General features: G+C 40.9%; 1 long non-coding RNA gene across 1 annotated transcript in view; it reads left to right on the top strand.

Annotated features, from left to right (window-relative positions):
- Positions 1 to 17,068, top strand: part of LOC138959364 (uncharacterized) — a 140,205-nt gene that overhangs the window by 105,248 nt on the left and 17,889 nt on the right. The window lies entirely within an intron of this gene.

Below are 17,068 nucleotides of genomic sequence, written 5' to 3'. Positions count from 1 at the left end.
CCATGAAAACACACACAACTCCCTGACAGATAAACTGCTTATGTTCCAAAATCAAGAATCTTTAAGCGCGCGCGCACACACACGCGCGCGCGCGCGCACACAGAGAGACTCTCCTCGTGGAAGTAAAGGTATACTCGAACTTGAAAGTAAGTATAAATGTTTGATACGAAATAAACCTGTGATAAAAGTCTTTTTATAAATCATCGGTACCAACAAAATTGTCACAACACGTAAAAGGACATACTGTAGTTTCAAATTAGTAACAATCTAAGCCATTTTAATCAGCACTGGTGTCCGGCAAGCACTAACAGATACAACAGCACGTGTATGCATCTTGAAGTAATAAGACCTTGAAGTAGGCCTAGAGTTTACACTATGCATTATGTAATGCTTTAATTCAGCTGCCTAACTGTGGAACTTTGCAAATGTGTGAGGACCGTTTCACAAAACAGACAAAACACCCTCTCAGTTATTTACACAAATCAGTTCCAGAATGTGCGTGTTCCTTTTCCGTCTCTACAAATTAATGTTATCTGGGGGGAAAACGAATCATTGTCGCTTCCGCCCTCAGTTATAATTGCCTGAGCATAATAGGAAATGCAACAGGTGTAGTCTTCCGCCTGATTTTTAGTCAAGATATTTCGACACAGAATGTTTCTTTCTTTTTTCTTTGTATGTTCACAAGCTCACATACAATCATTTATGCAACACTGACAATAAGACCAGACCAGAGTTGTGATTGAAATGGGCAGTTTATTTAATAAAGCTCCAGAATGAATAAAAATACATGACAAAATAAGGTGGTCCCGCTGTACAAAGCCGGTTACCAAACACACACACACACCAACACACACAAACACACTCACGCACGCACACACACACACACACACACACACACACACACACACACACACACACACACACACACACAGTAACATTGTACAACTTACTGTCACATTCAAGCGGGAACACCAAACAAAACGTATCATCAAATGAAACAACATTTTAAGTGGTCAAGCAGATGACCACAAACCACACTTGAAATCTTCACATTTTAACACTTTCTCCTGTATCCATAAAAGTCATTTATGCTGACTAGATAATGACATAATAAAATGACATCAATAAAACCATTCCCTTTTTTATTTTAAAGAAAAACATGAAAATTAAAATAACGCAAAGAACTGATGCTCAGTAAGGTTGGGTATCGATCTCAAATGTGTGCATAGCTAATTACATGTAACCGGCATGGACTGGGGCTAGAATTGGCCTTTCTGTCAGGCAACTCGGCCTCTAATTGGTTTTATATTGTCTGATCCCCCTCCAGAAAAAAACAATACCATTTGCCCCGTGCTTCTGCGCCCACAAAAAATATTCGGGAATAAGAAAAGTTCAAATTTTAGGCACCCCACATTAATTGTCAGTCAATTACTTTACTGCAATCAACGTTGATTTTAAAGTACCATGTCATTATTATTTTGGAGATAGATTTGAAAAAGTCCATAATTGCAGACTGCGTATTGCATACCTGTCAAGTACTTTTGGCCTCTGACCATAGTAAATGGCATAAGAAACCATAGTTGGGGATCAAAAACCATAGTTAATGCGTGGATCAGGATGTGGTTAAACGCACAAATTCAACTTCTCACGCATACACACTAAACCAATCAGATTGGTTTTCACAAACTAAAAGTAAAACACATAAATTCCTTTCTACACAAACTGCTCTTTATTTACCACTACATGTAATACATTTACACTGCACTCTTGTTCGTTCATTTTTTTTGTCACTTGTCACTTGTGTTCTTTGTTGTATTCATCTGTGCAAATCTTTGCTTTGTCAATCATGCTGCCAGTCACCTTAAAATCATGGCAGCATGCATCAGAGTTAATTTTGACCTGTAAGAAGGCAGTCAGTGTGTCAGCTCCCAGACTGTGATCCAGCACTTGAAGGTGTTGCAGGGTTTCACTGCCAAATGGAAATTTATTCAACATTTTCCTCACACAGGCCATGTAGAACTGGCGCACATCATGCCAGAACTTCTGTTGTGTGGCTGGTGCAAGCTCCTCCTCAGAAATGAATGAACGGCAGTCCATGCCAGCAAAAAAAAAAAAAAAAAAAAAAATTTTTATTTTATTTTTTTTTTAATGCTGAAAATGCGTATGGTTTGAGGTATACGACGTAGGACCCAAAAAACACCGAAAATCCGTAAGAATTACGCAGAATGCGTAGGACTTGACAGGTATGGTATTGGTTTGAGTGATTTGAATTTTGATTTGTCAGCGGCACCTCAAGGATTGCCCCAAATGTGAGTGCGGTTACCCAAGGGAGACTGCTGAGCACTATTTGTTGCATTGACCCTTGTGTAGAGATGTACGATTATTGTCAATTGATAACTGATTATAAGTTTATTGAAATATTATTGAAAGGCATCCCGCAATATTCCCGGAATGTCAATCAGACCATATTCATAACTGTACAAGAATTTATTAAGACAAACAGGCATGTTCCGTACATGAGCCTCTACATTTTATTCATAATGTTCATTTGACACTGTCATGAGACAAATGCTGCCTGACCAATTGTTCTTCGTAATTTCTCTCGTGTTTTGTGTCCTTGTTTCGACTTATCGATTATGGCCCAATCGTTATGTAATTTAGTGCCATTTTCGCCGATCACAAAATGTATTAACTTTGCGTGTATGTCTTCTGTGCATTTAATATTATTGTGACGTGACCCACTCTTCCAACATTTCTGGCGCTCCAAGTCTTCGTCGTCCTTTTTTTTTCCCCTTATGCTGAATTCTGTTCTCTCGTACCCCATTTCTTTTTGTTTCTTGTTTTTACCCCCACCAAGTTCTGTACTACCACCCCCTCCCTTTTTTGATTGCTTGCGCATCAGGTTTGTCTGTTTGTTTTCGTTGTCTGAAATGAGTAAATGTATCTAGTCCGCCATCATGCTAAACTTTGTTATGTACATACCAGGATGACTTAAAATAAGCTTGAGTTATCTTAAAAAAACAATGCATTGTTTCTGTCATGATAACAAATTGAATAAAGTTTTGTAAACCAATGGACTGATTATAGTTGACCCTGATATGTGATTACGGGATAGTGTCACGTTAATTTATTTCTACTTTCACTTGTACTTTTGTACTTAAAACAAATCACTGAAATGTAAAAGTTATTTTTCTTTCCATTGTGAAGTGTCGTCAGTCTCCTCAAGGTAATGCAGTCAAACTCAACCAAAAGTTGGAGGGGCTTCTTCATACTTTCAGTGTGTGTGTGTGTGTGATTTCTTTTGACACTATGCACGTTTCAAAGTGAGTATAGTGCGCTTCCCAAGCATAAAACGGTGCATGACTCTGGATTTGCGTCTGAGATATTGACACATCACTGTGAGAAAAAGCGTTAATGAAAAAAGAAGACTATTTATTTTCCTTGAGCATTATCTTAAAGTGGTGTGCCAAAAACTTTTAAATTTAAAAATTCAATATTTAACTTTAGGAAAAGCACTGTAGAGAGAAAACCACGCTTGTGTGTTCAGAATAGTCTCCATGTGGTATCAATATAAATGATTCAAATGTATGGAAGAGAAGCTGTTTCTGCTGGATTAATACACACACACAATTGTGCACTCACACATAAGCACGCATGCATGCATGCTCACACACACACACACACACACACACACACACACACACACACACACACACACACACACACACACACACACACACACACACACACACACACAGAGAAACAACAAATTCATTATGACAAAACCAAATACGAAGTCCTATTTCACAAATTTTATATCTTCTCCTTTTCACCATATACAAATACAGTCACGGAGTACATTTATAAGGCTATATTTATGGGATAGAGCCACTTGTTAATTGTTTCTTGTTCACAAAAGCACTAATAAAAAAATTGCTCCAGGGGCTTGCAACGTAGTACAATATACTACCTTACTGGGAGAATGCAAGTTTCCAGTACAAAGGACTTTAACATTTCTTACATACTAATCAATATGAGGCTTATATTGCGCGTATTCTGTGGGTACAGTTCTAAGCTCAGGGATTTTATTTTAATTTTATTTTATGCAATTTATATCGCGCACATATTCAAGGCACAGGGATTTATTTATGCCGTGTGAGATGGAATATTGTTTTACACAATACATCACGCATTCACATCGGCCAGCAGATCGCAGCCATTTCGGCGCATATCCTGCTTTTCACGGCCTATTATTCCAAGTCACACGGGTATTTTGGTGGACATTTTGATGAAAATTTATCTATGCCTATACAATTTTGCCAGGAAAGACCCTTTTGTCAATCGTGGGATCTTTAACGTGCACACCCCAATGTAGTGTACACGAAGGGACCTCGGTTTTTCGTCTCATCCGAAAGACTTGAACCCACCACCTAGGTTAGGAAAGGGGGCAGAAAATTGCTAACGCCCTGACCCAGGGTCGAACTCGCAACCTCTCGCTTCCGATCGAGCGCAAGTGCGTTACCACTCGGCCACTGAGTGGAAGGTACACCAACACGATATTAGCACTCCAGATTTTTATCTCGCAGTTTTTCTGAAGGACTTTGCATTTGAAAACTATTCTCAGACAAAATCGCTGCCCTACACGCCACGAGGCGTGAAAGGCAAAACCTACTACTCAGACAAAATATGAGTTTAAACTGCAAGTACATGTACAGGGAGTCTGAAGGGTTCAAGTCGGATGAGATAGACTACTGTTGTGGCAATCTTCGAATTTGAAAATCATTTTTTTAAAAGAGTAAAACTCATAGTTCTTCTTCTTCTTCGCTCATGGGCTGAAACTCCCACGTTCACTCACAAATTTGCACGAGTGGATTTTTACGTGTATGACCGTTTTTACCCCACCATTCAGGCAGCCATACGCCGCTTTCGGGGGAAGCATGCAGGGTATTTTTGTGTTTCTATAACCCACCAAACTCTGACATGGGTTACAGGATCTTTTCCGTGCGCACTTTGTCTTGTGCTTGCGTGTACACACGAAGGAGGATAAGGCACTAGCAGGTCTGCACATAAGCAATGACCTTGGAGATCAGAAAATTCTCCACCTTTAACCTACCAGGCGGCCGCGATTTTGACTCATGACCTTCTGAATAGGAGGCCGATGTCTTATCCACAAGAACACCGAGCCCGTCCACACTCCTAGTAAAAACAACAACTGCAAATCTGGGAGCAAAATGTGAACGGTTACAGTTTCAACTATCCTTCCCCTTTAAATCAGCATTTTTGGAAACATAAACGAAAGAGTATTCAAGAACAACAGTCACGAATTCAGATTTAAAAAAACAAATGGTAACTATGCTTTTTGGAAATTCTTTCTTTAATTGGTGTTTAACGAAGGTTATATCGCGACAGGGAAAGGGGGGGGGAGATGGGATAGAGCCACTTGTTAATTGTTTCTTGTTCACAAAAGCACTAATAAAAAAATTGCTCCAGGGGCTTGCAACGTAGTACAATATACTACCTTACTGGGAGAATGCAAGTTTCCAGTACAAAGGACTTAACATTTCTTACATACTGCTTGACTAAAATCTTTACAAACATTGACTATATAAGAAACACTTAACAAGGGTAAAAGGAGAAACAGAATCCGTTAGTCGCCTCTTACGACATGCTGGGGAGCATCGGGTAAATTCTTCCCCCTAACCCGCGGGGGGTCTTTTTGAAAATGCGCTTCAGACAAATGCCTTTGCACACGTTATGTTACTCACAGCAAAATGCAAGAATAATTGGGGACCATATGGGATGGGGCAAATTGGGAGGGAGCAATTCGGGACACCACCATATATATCTACCAAATATTTACAAATAGCTATCTTAGTACATGCATAACATGCTGTACCAATACACAATTTCTTTAAATAACTATGTAAGGATTATTGTCAGTCTCCCGGAGCATGTTTCACGCTATCCTGCGATCAGGACAAGCGACTGACTGTGATGTGTATGCTGTGCGGCGTGCGCTACATAAGAAACCTTTTTTTAAATTTGTATTAAATACAATCACCTGAGCCACGAATGGCTAGCTGACAGCGGCTATCTTTTACACAACAAATTCTGAACTCTGATGAACTCGTGACCGCTGATTTTTAAAGGCAAGGGGTATCATATTGTGCGCATGGCATACACATCCAAGTTGGTCGTTTGTCCCGATTGTGGGATACAGCCTGTCAGAGGCGTAGAGCGTGCTCGAGATGTTTTGAAAAACCTGACTGCAGTACAGGGATTTTTACACCTCCGGACTGCTGATAATTGGGGCGGGGATATAGCTCAGTTGGTAGCGCGCTGGATTTGTATTCAGTTGGCCGCTGTCAGCGTGAGTTCGATCCCAGGTTCGGCGGAAATTTATTTCAGAGTCAACTTTGTGTGCAGACTCTCTTCGGTGTCCGAACTCCCCCCCGTGTACACTACATTGGGTGTGCACGTTAAAGATCCCACGATTGACAAAAGGGTCTTTCCTGGCAAAATTGCTTTGGCACAGTTAATAATTGTCTATCTATACCCGTGTGACTTGGAATAATAGGCCGTGAAAGGTAAATATGCGCTGAAATGGCTGCAATTACTGGCCGTATAAAATTTCATCTCACACGGCATCACTGCTGAGCGCCTAGAACTGTACCCACGGAATATGCGCGATATAAGCCTCATTGATTGATTGATTGATAATCCTAACAGAATTATTTTCAAAAACCGTCTATTGCCTTGAAAGCAAACCTGGAATTTCTGATGCGAGTTGCCAGAAAGAAAGTTCACTAACAAGATCCAGGCCAACACCACCCCCCCCCCCCCCCATCCCCCTAAATAACACTAAGGAGTGAGGTGAGCTTAAATAACTAATTAATTAATCAATCAATAAATTCTCTGCTGAAATCCCCAACTTCGCGCATCGAAGCTATGAAAAACAGGACACTGCCACGTTTCCATTCAGCTAAACGCCACACCATTTTCAAGAGGGGATGTCTCAGGAAGAAAGATGTGACGCTCCCGATTCATATGTTTCAGAAGACAGCCCACCTGAGAAAAAGAAGAACACAATATAGAAATAATAACAACCTGTCAACCACAAATACATTAAAGTTTTTCAAACAGTTCACTAATCCGACAAACTCATGCTCGTTTCTGGTGCATTTGATAAAGCCAATTACGGGTAGATGCTAGACAACAGCAAAACCACCACCACATAACAACAACACAAGATTGTTTATGGTTGTTTACAGTCTCTTGAACACAGGAGTCAATCGAGACCATATCATATAACAACAAGAAGCATAAACAAGTCGCGTAAGGCGAAAATACAATATTTAGTCAAGTAGCTGTCGAACTCACAGAATGAAACTGAACGCAACGCAACGCAGCAAGACCGTATACTCGTAGCATCGTCACTCCACCGCCCGTGGCAAAGGCAGTGCACGTGGAATTGACAAGAAGAGCGGGGTATTCGTTGCGCTGAGAAGGATAGCACGCTTTTCTGTACCTCTCTTCGTTTTAACTTTCTGAGCGTGTTTTTAATCCAAACATATCATATCTATATATTTTTGGAATCAGGAACCGACAAGGAATAAGATGAAAGTGTTTTTAAATTGATTTCGAAAAAAAAATTTTGATAATAATTTTTATATATTTAATTTTCAGAGCTTGTTTTTAATTTGAATATAACATATTTATATGTTTTTGGAATCAGCAAATGATGGAAAATAAGATAAACGTAAATTTGGATCGTTTTATAAATTTTTATTTTTTTTTACAATTTTCAGATTTTTAATGACCAAAGTCATTAATTAATTTTTAAGCCACCAAGCTGAAATGCAATACCGAACCCCGGGCTTCGTCGAAGAGTACTTGACCAAAATTTCAACCAATTTGGTTGAAAAATGAGGGCGTGACAGTGCCGCCTCAACTTTCACGAAAAGCCGGATATGACGTCATCAAAGACATTTATCAAAAAAATGAAAAAAACGTTCGGGGATTTCATACCCAGGAACTCTCATGTCAAATTTCATAAAGATCGGTCCAGTAGTTTAGTCTGAATCGCTCTACACACACACACACACACACACACACACACACACACACACACGCACAGACACACACACATACACCACACCCTCGTTTCGATTCCCCCTCGATGTTAAAATATTTAGTCAAAACTTGACTAAATATAAAAAGCACTTCAGTTTGAAACCCAGGTTCAATGTAGTAAATGATATTGCATCAATGTTCCATCCATCCTCAGCACTTTCAAAACCAGTTTCTTCTAGGTCATACACACCTTTTCCTCGATTGATCTACAGTATATCAGATCACTATTGTTCTTTTTATGATTTGCACCAAGGGAATGATTAACATTTCTGTCTTAGTCATAATGTAACAAGCTTTAAGCAAAAGCATAATATTCTACACATTCACATATTGTAAGGTTGAAGGGGTCTATGTCGACCAAAAGAAGGTGTATTCCCCATAGCCATAGGTGTTTTCCCTGTGTACCGGGAATACAGTTGGATTTTCTGTAGAGAAGTATAATATCGTACAATCTTGCGCCAAGCGCGTGACTGCGGTTAGATAGGAGAATCTATTTAAAATCCTGAAATCGCGTGCGGCATCCAGTCAAGCAAAACATGCTTCGACCGTTTATCAAAACGGATTTAGTTAAAGAAACATCTGCACCCCCACCCCCAACAGCCTGGTATTATGTTTTCCTCGCTGGTACTCTCGTCCATTGAATCACTTTCACTCTCGTAAGCTTGAAGTAACTCCATGGCGTCTAACGGAAGTATATTCCCTAGTGTATATGTACAGGAAATTAACATACAGGGAATACAGCCACTGTTGGTCGACATAGACCCCTTCTAAAGTGCTGCAGTGGTTACCTTTCCCTCCAAGGACCAAGCTGTTCATCCACTGTAGGGCTGACCGGGGTTCCCCCTTAGCAGAGTGAGTGGTGAATCCTGGCTGATAAATTTCCTTTCATTTTCCATGAATGAAGAATACCAGCTGGGTTCTTTTATTCATGGACCTGTGTTCTGCAACACACACAAATCAGCCACCAACTTGTAAATATATGTAAAAGAAAGCAAGTGGCAATCTGAATAACAGAATACAAAATGATCAATCCACACAATCATACTTCAGCACTGAAAGTCCACAAAATGAAGCACTGCTAGTACATGTACTTCTCATAATTTACTGAAACTTTACTCGTCAAAACAACCATTTGTTTTATCAACTTTACTCGCATGTGGCGAGTAGATTAACATTTCTACTCACCATTTACATGATTTTTACTCGCCATGGCGAGTAATTGAAAATACTCGCCACTTTCAGGCCTGTACTTGTGCATGAGATGTGTTTACCATCCATATGCCCAGACCATGCGCCCTTCTGTTGTGCTCAGAACAGTAAAGAGTTGCTTGCTGGGGTGGTTGTTCATAAGTTAACAGTTCACAAGAGGGCACAAACAAGAGCAAAAACACAGGTGCCTGATTCAAACTCATTCAAATGCAGAACCTTATTTTTGCATGAACAGAGTAAGACATGATTCTTACATAGCTGACCCTACCCCTGGCAGAAAAGTGCTTGAAATTGTCCATGTGGTCTCTATCAGTACATTTGATGCGTATTTGTGATACATATATACTGATATAGAGACAAGTAACAAGTGGACATTTCCTCTGACACCTCTACCATTTGTACACCTGCACAAATCTCCTGCCATAGACTACAAAAGGAAAACATACAAATCAAAACAAACACAAATTTAACCTAATGTTTACCTTTCAGCAGCAGAAAAGGCTGTGTTTTCTGTGGTGTCTCAGAGAAAAGCCACGGTGTTGGAGATGCAAAACTAGGCTGTAGGCAAGGTCCAACATCTTTAGCTGCACACACAAAAAGAAGAAGCAAGAAATCACATGACATAGATGACATTCCTCACTAGTACAAAACCACAACTACACTAGTCAACTACCAATGTAAGAATCATAGTCCTGCAAGATTACCCTCTTAAAAAGTAAGATTGCTTTCATTCAAACACTACCGTGGGACCAAACTCCCCCCCCCTCCTTTTTTTGAGTTTTTCCTGCATGTGTGTTGATGTTTCCATTAATTCCAAGCCCTGAAACTGTGAACTTGAGATCTTTATGTATGCACACAGTCACAGGCTTAATAAGCTATTCAGAAACCAACCAGAGTCTGCACAACGTTAATTCTGAGAAATAAATCCCCACAACTGGTTTCAAGGCCACTATACCGACTGAGCTATTGCTTGCCATGCCAACCTCCACCCCCATTTGGAACACGCACAACTAGTATACCCATACACATGTAATAATACTGCTTGCCTCCCTCCCCCACCCTCCAAATCAATAAACACTAAATGTATGCAATCAGTAATCTTTTAGTTAGTAGTTGACTACCATGACTACTCTCTCCACACCCACCCACCCTCTTGCACACCAGCGACACACCCCTATCGCCCAATCATTTCCATGATTCTCTCTGCCATATAGTTATCCTAAACACTAACATTATGACACATTTGTTTTCCAATTAGGAACATTAAAAATTACTGTAAAAAAAATGTACAATCATGCACTCTCTGAGTCTGACAAGAGAGTGTAAGAAAAGTCAAGAAAGCAAGACGTGTGACATAACTAAACCTTCTAATCTATTCCTGAGATTTACTCTTGACAGCTTAAAATGGAACCTCATGCACTTACTGTTCTGAATTGTAGAAATTGCTTGTAGTTATAGCAGCAAAGGCAGTTTTATTGGGTACCACCAGGTGTCACTCTGTCATCATCTGATCAAGAATTCAAGCAAATGGTTCAGCACTGAAACAGTAAATAGCAAGAGTGTACAGAAAAATACACAAATTTTCTCATTAATTTGTATCTTCAACTTCACATTTTTCATAAATAATGATACCTTACTTTGACTAAGTTTGAGTAGGATTAACATCATGCAGAAGTTAACTTGAAATAAAATAACTATACGTTACTCAATACGGCACTCAATGAGTCAATTGTCAGCAAAGGTGATAATCAATGCAAGGTAAAACCAAAGGATGCAACTCAGTCAGCAATTGCAAAAACTACATAATTCTAATCAAGCTGTCAGTTTCACTAGCTATCAGAATTCAAAACATGTTCTTGTTTTTGTTGTTGCTGTTGTTCATGACTACATCAATGTATCTCAGCATTTCTAGTTTCTACACTATAGCCATTAAATGTTCAACAACAACAAAAGAAGTGTCCCAATGTTTAAGGAAGCGCTGTTGCAAGTCACAATTGTTAGCAGTTGCTGAGAAAAGCTAATTGTCCTTACTGTAAGTTGAGTAACAAATTATAAACAATTGCTGTTAACACTCATAGTACAAGACAGCAAACCACTGCAAAACTATAGTCATCTATCAATGTTATGCTTGCCATCCCACCCCCGACCCCAAACCTCTGAGTCCAAGCTAGGGTTCGTCGGGTGATCAGGAACAGACTTTTTTTTTTTTTTTGTCTAATCTTCCTGTCAGTGTCATGCAACTTGAACTGATGTTGTACAATCTTGTAAATTATGATAATTTTGTACAATGAATTATCTTTTTGACTTCTTAAAATTATAAAATACATGCACATACTGTCGGATGAGACCTTAAACCGAGGTTCAGTGTGTGTAGTGTACACACCTAGTGACGTATGCAAAAAGACTGAGCACGCAAAATAAAGATCTGTCAGCATTAAAGTGGCCTATAGAAACACGAACACACCCAGCATACACCTATCCCTGTGGTGTTACATCAGAACTACTAATACTACTAAGCGCCGGCGGCAGCCGAGTCACTGGTCTCACCACAGGGTGAGACAGCCACCACGAGGGAGGACTAGAACATCATCCAAGCGCCTTGAGCATACACCTAGTGTGTGGATATATATGTGTGCTATGTAAGTTGCATATCAATCAATCAAATATTTACTCTGTGATCTATGAGCGAGCTAAAATGAACTCTCCCCCCCCCCCCCTCCCCTGTACGTGCAATCAATTTTAATCTCAGTTACCTACTCCAAGATCTATAGAATTTTACTTACGTGTCATTTGCAGGCCTTTGGACTAGATCTGTTTGGATGTCAGTCAGTAGTACTCCGTTGCTGCTCTCAGTTGCACGTCGCACCCATCTGCAGGACTCGGAAGTGACGCTCGTTTTGCTGTCAGTTCTGTAGTCGATGACCTCATACAGTGTGGCCAGAACATGGCGGCAATAACCATCCAATCTGCAACAGTTTACGCATTCAATGTAAATTGTAATGATGCATTTATACAGTGCTAAAATAGTTAACCCTCTCAACATGAATGACACTACTGTGTGCTTCCCCAGCACAAGCTGTTCAGACATTACACCAGATTTTAACTTTTAGGTTTTAAATGTCATTGGTACAATGACAAATACTAAAATAGGGAGTAATATATATGAGTTGGACATCTTAAAGTTATGAAGTCGCAACACTAATGCTGAAAAGGTTAATTAATTTTTTAACACTTCAGTATAAAGCACACACAATGACTTCATCATTCTGCCCACAACTGTTGTTTGCATACACATACAATACATGTATGTAGATCAGTTTAATTTAAATGAAATAGATAAGTTACAAACAGTGCAAGTCTACTGATGGCCTGTACCAAAGTTTGTTATGGCCTAAAAGTCAATCAACCATTAAAATAGTCCCCCCGCCCAAAAAAATAAAATAAAAATTAAAATTAAAAAAAATACTGCCTGACATCCTGGTTAGTTAGTTAGCTAGCTTTACTTCCCTTTATCTTGGTGTAGATGTAAGGAAGAATAGACAGCCTGCTAAATGTGTTAACAATAACGAGCAAAATATGAACATACCCTCCCTTGCAGGTGCAGAAGGCTGACAAAATGCAGCTCCTTAGGTCCATGTCCACACTTGTCATTACAATCCACTGTGAATAAAATTTGCACCAGTCACTGGGTTCTTGGCTTCACTTTGCTTTTGACAGCAAAATAGCCATCTGTTGGGGGCTCTGATGGCAGTGATGGGATGCCACACGCTTGTATAAATTCTACCACATAATTATCCATCTCTCATCATCTGGAATCCTTCTGATTTACGATAATCCCGCACACTGGCAACAGACGCATTTGATGCACTGAGCTGGTACGTGCACACATCAAACTCAGAAAAGTCAGGTAGAATGTTTATGTTGGTACTTCCTGACAAGAAACCAGGATTCTGCAGAGCTCTGAACATTGCGTCGTCGTGGGTTTTCTGGACCGGCTAAATCGCGCAGTTTCAAGCCGATCACTTCGGCTCGATCCTCGATCAGCGCCTCGAGATCGATGGGCAACTTGATTTCAAATGCTTTCTGCACTAAATCGGACAGTTCATGCTTGCGGTAATCGCTAAACGTGACGCCTCTTTCACGCAAGAACGACTGTGACTCGCTCACAGATCTATACAGATACAGATGGTAGGATTTCCCTTCGCTGACGCCATTGTTTGGCCCAAACAAGGGAAACTACTCTCATAGGTCAGTTTCCACTAAAAAGACGGGAGTTTATGCATACGCCCTATTGTTGATGGTTTTTTTTAAATTTGTGACAAAAGAATTTAAACGTTCAAATGACTTACCACCCCCCTCTGATATGTCAGTTGCGAGTGTGTCAGTATGTGTTTGTGTATGTGTGTGTGTGTGTGTTTGTGTATGTGTGTGTGTGTGTGTGTGTGTGTCACTAGTGTACGTGTGTGTACGTGTGTGTGTCACAGTGTGTGTGTGTGTGTGTGTGTGTGCGTGCGTGTGTGTGTGTGTGTCTGTGTGCCGGTGTGGGGGTGTGTCTGTGTGTGTGCCCATGTGTATGTGGTCACGTTGTGTGTGTGTGTGTGTGTCACGTGTGTGTGTCAGTGTGCCGGCCGTCAGTGTGTGTCGGATCAGTGTGTGTGATCTAGGCCAGGGTGGACTCCCAAGGTTCCTGGGTTCCGGAAGTCCACCCACCCCCCTTACTGACTCCACAAATGTACCTTTTGCCTTTTTCTCTCTGCGAATGTATGTATTCATTTGCTAATTTGTTCGTTTGTTTGTTCGTTCGTTCGTTTGTTCGTTCGTTTGTTCGTTGGTTCGTTGGTTCGTTCGTTCGTTCGTTCGTTCGTTCGTTCAACAGTCCGTCCGACAGTCCTTCAGTACGTCCGTCAGTCCGTCCGTCCGTCAGTCAATCCGTTCTTCCTTCACTGAGTCCGTATCAATAAATTCCTCTTGTGCAGGGCCGAACTACAGGAGAGAGAGAGAGAGAGGGGGGGGGGGGGGGATGTTCCTCATTGTTGGTGGGACAACCCCCCCCCCCCCACCCTGGCCTAACCGTAAACCTCCTCCAAACGTTTGACAAATGCTCTGAAAATGCGCCAGTTTGCACATATTGTTTATTGTTTGCTTGTTTATTTGTGTTTTTTTTTGTTTGTTTGCTTGTTTGTTTGTTTGCTCGTTCGTTCGTTCGTTCGTTCGTTCGTTCTTTCGTTCATTCGTGGGTTGGTTCGTTCGCTCTTTCGTTCCTTCGTTATTTCCTTCGTTCATTCGTTCCTTCGTCCTTTTAGTCCGTCCGTATGTCCGTCCGTACGTCCGTCCGACAGTCTGTCGGTCAGTCCATCAGTCCGTCCGTCAGTCCGTCCGTCCTTCAGTCTGTATCAAAAGATTGCTCTTGTGCAGAGGGTTGAAGGAATACCATGCAGGACCGGATCAGGAGGGGTTACCCGTAACACCCCCCACCCCCCCACCCTCCCCCCACCCCCTGTCCATCGGTCCGCCCCTCAATCAGTCTGCCCGTTGGTCCGTCCGTCAGTCTGTCCGTCAGTCCGTCCGTCCGTCCGTCCGTCCGTCAATTCGTCCGTCCGTCCGTCCGTCCGTCCGTCCGTCCGTCCGTCCGTCCGTCCGTCCGTCCGTCCGTTCTTTGGTTCATTTGTTCTTTCGTTCGGTCGTTCTTTCCTTTGTTCGTTTCATTGCTTATTTATTAGCACACATCATTGTCAACTAGTGAATATCCTGAACAAGGCGGTGCGTGAGAATATCTTCTTGTTTGTTAGGATAAAATAACATCAGTTTGCTCTGAAACAAAACACACACAAATTCCGCTGCTTGAGCATCGTTTCAGTCTAACCGAAGTGAAGGTATACCTCATCTTCAGAAGGAGAATAAGCGACAGCATGCTCTTCTACCATATAACATGTCACGTGAGGTCGTTCAGACCGGAGTGGAGGTATATCTCCGAGGGATCAGGGTATACTTTCAACCCGATGCACAAGCGTAGTTTATTGATACCTTAGTTTCGGTCGCACCGGTGTGTAATACCTCCTCTCTCTCTCTCTCTCTCTCTCTCTCTCTCTCTCTCTCTCTCTCTCTCTCTGTGACCAACAATAGGCTGCTCTATCCGTTTGTTTTGGTTTGTAAATCATTACATCTGTAGTCCTCTTTTCTGTGCTAGCGTCTGTCCTAAAGAAGACCATAGGGATGAAACGTCGCTGTTTCATCTTCTTCGTTCACACGTGAGAACAGTATGTTTTGGTCTTTTTACTGATCAGTCTCATGCGTAGTCACCAACGTTTTTTCTGGTCCAACGAAGAATTAAGCCTGCGACACTTTGTCACTTGCCTGTGGAAAATGTGAAGCCCCACACCGTGTAGGCGCAAATTGTCATAGCAAGAAGAACCTGCTATGTCACTCACTAGGTCTTTGTGGGGCCCTAGAGCCTTTTCTGTCACAGTAGAATATATGAGTTTAGGCAAGTGAGCACACTGACCATACAAAAGTATACCAGATGAATATTCTGCCACGGCTTGTCATTTGCTGTCTCTATTAATGACAAAGTTGCAGGAATCAATCCAAACAGTTTGAATTTTATAAAGCGACACAAGACTATCAAAACATCTGCGTTTACTCTCTAGGAGAACGTCGTAATGCAGCTCAGCAAAGTCGGGATGTTGCCGTTGGAAATGTAGTTCAAATTCTTTGACTCGCTGCCACTCCTTATCACTAAAGTTTTCGCTTTTCGCATAATCTTCTAAACCACTCACTTCAGAGTCTAAAATAGATGCATAATCCTGCAAAACGGGTTCTAACAATGGACTATAAAGAGGAGTACTACCAACTGTTTTGTAAAATGAAGTGAAGTTTTCATACAGTGAAGAACTAAAGCCGTCGTTGTTTGACTCTTCTTTGCTTGCTGTCAACAGACACTTCTCAACTTCTTTAACGACATCCGCACACAATGACAGGTTATCTGAACACTGAAAACAGTACCTTAAAATAGAGCTGAAAGATATTAATAGTTTTCCGGGTGTATCTGTGCACAATGAATTCTTTTTCATTTTGAAGTAGACCTTCAAATTATCATTACGGCTGACACGATCACGGTTAGGTTCTTTCAATGACAGCGTTTCATGAAATTTATCAAAAGAAATCCAGGTGTTCTCTCCAAATACTACACACTCAAGATGACTCAGTGAAGGGACGCTTTGCAGTGAAGCCATCTGGGCAAATCTCCGATGAATATAACTGAAAACAAAGATAAAGAGTCGTTAGGAAGTTGTTCCTGTGGAGAGAAAAAAAGTCTAATAAAACTAATGCCGTCTAATAACCAACATTTTATTTGCAAAGTCAGCATCTGTCCTCTACTGCGCTGTTAACCCGATTGAAAGTGCGCGTATGTGTTTTGCTATGTTGGGAGTTTTAACGAAAGTCTGTCGTCAGTTGTTTACAATTAACATTGCATTCACTCTAACTTATATGTGTAATAGCACATAAAAACAAAGGATATCTTCAGTGTTGGTGAAAAATAAAACATATGGACTTACCTTGATCCATGATGGTGATTGTGATTTTCACATCGCTGCAAAACTGTGTTCCCACGTGAAAAAAAGCGACGTTGCTTTCACGCTTTGGCAAAAATGTCTGGTTGCAGGTGAACCAAAGTCAGTACACAAAAAGAATTAACACTTCACTTTGTCCGTATATGTGTCGCTTT

This window comes from Littorina saxatilis, linkage group LG2 (assembly GCF_037325665.1).
Source record: "Littorina saxatilis isolate snail1 linkage group LG2, US_GU_Lsax_2.0, whole genome shotgun sequence".
NCBI classification, from domain to species: domain Eukaryota; kingdom Metazoa; phylum Mollusca; class Gastropoda; order Littorinimorpha; family Littorinidae; genus Littorina; species Littorina saxatilis.
The sequence above is the reverse complement of the archived record's forward strand: the minus strand, read 5'-3'. Positions and strand labels throughout refer to the sequence as shown.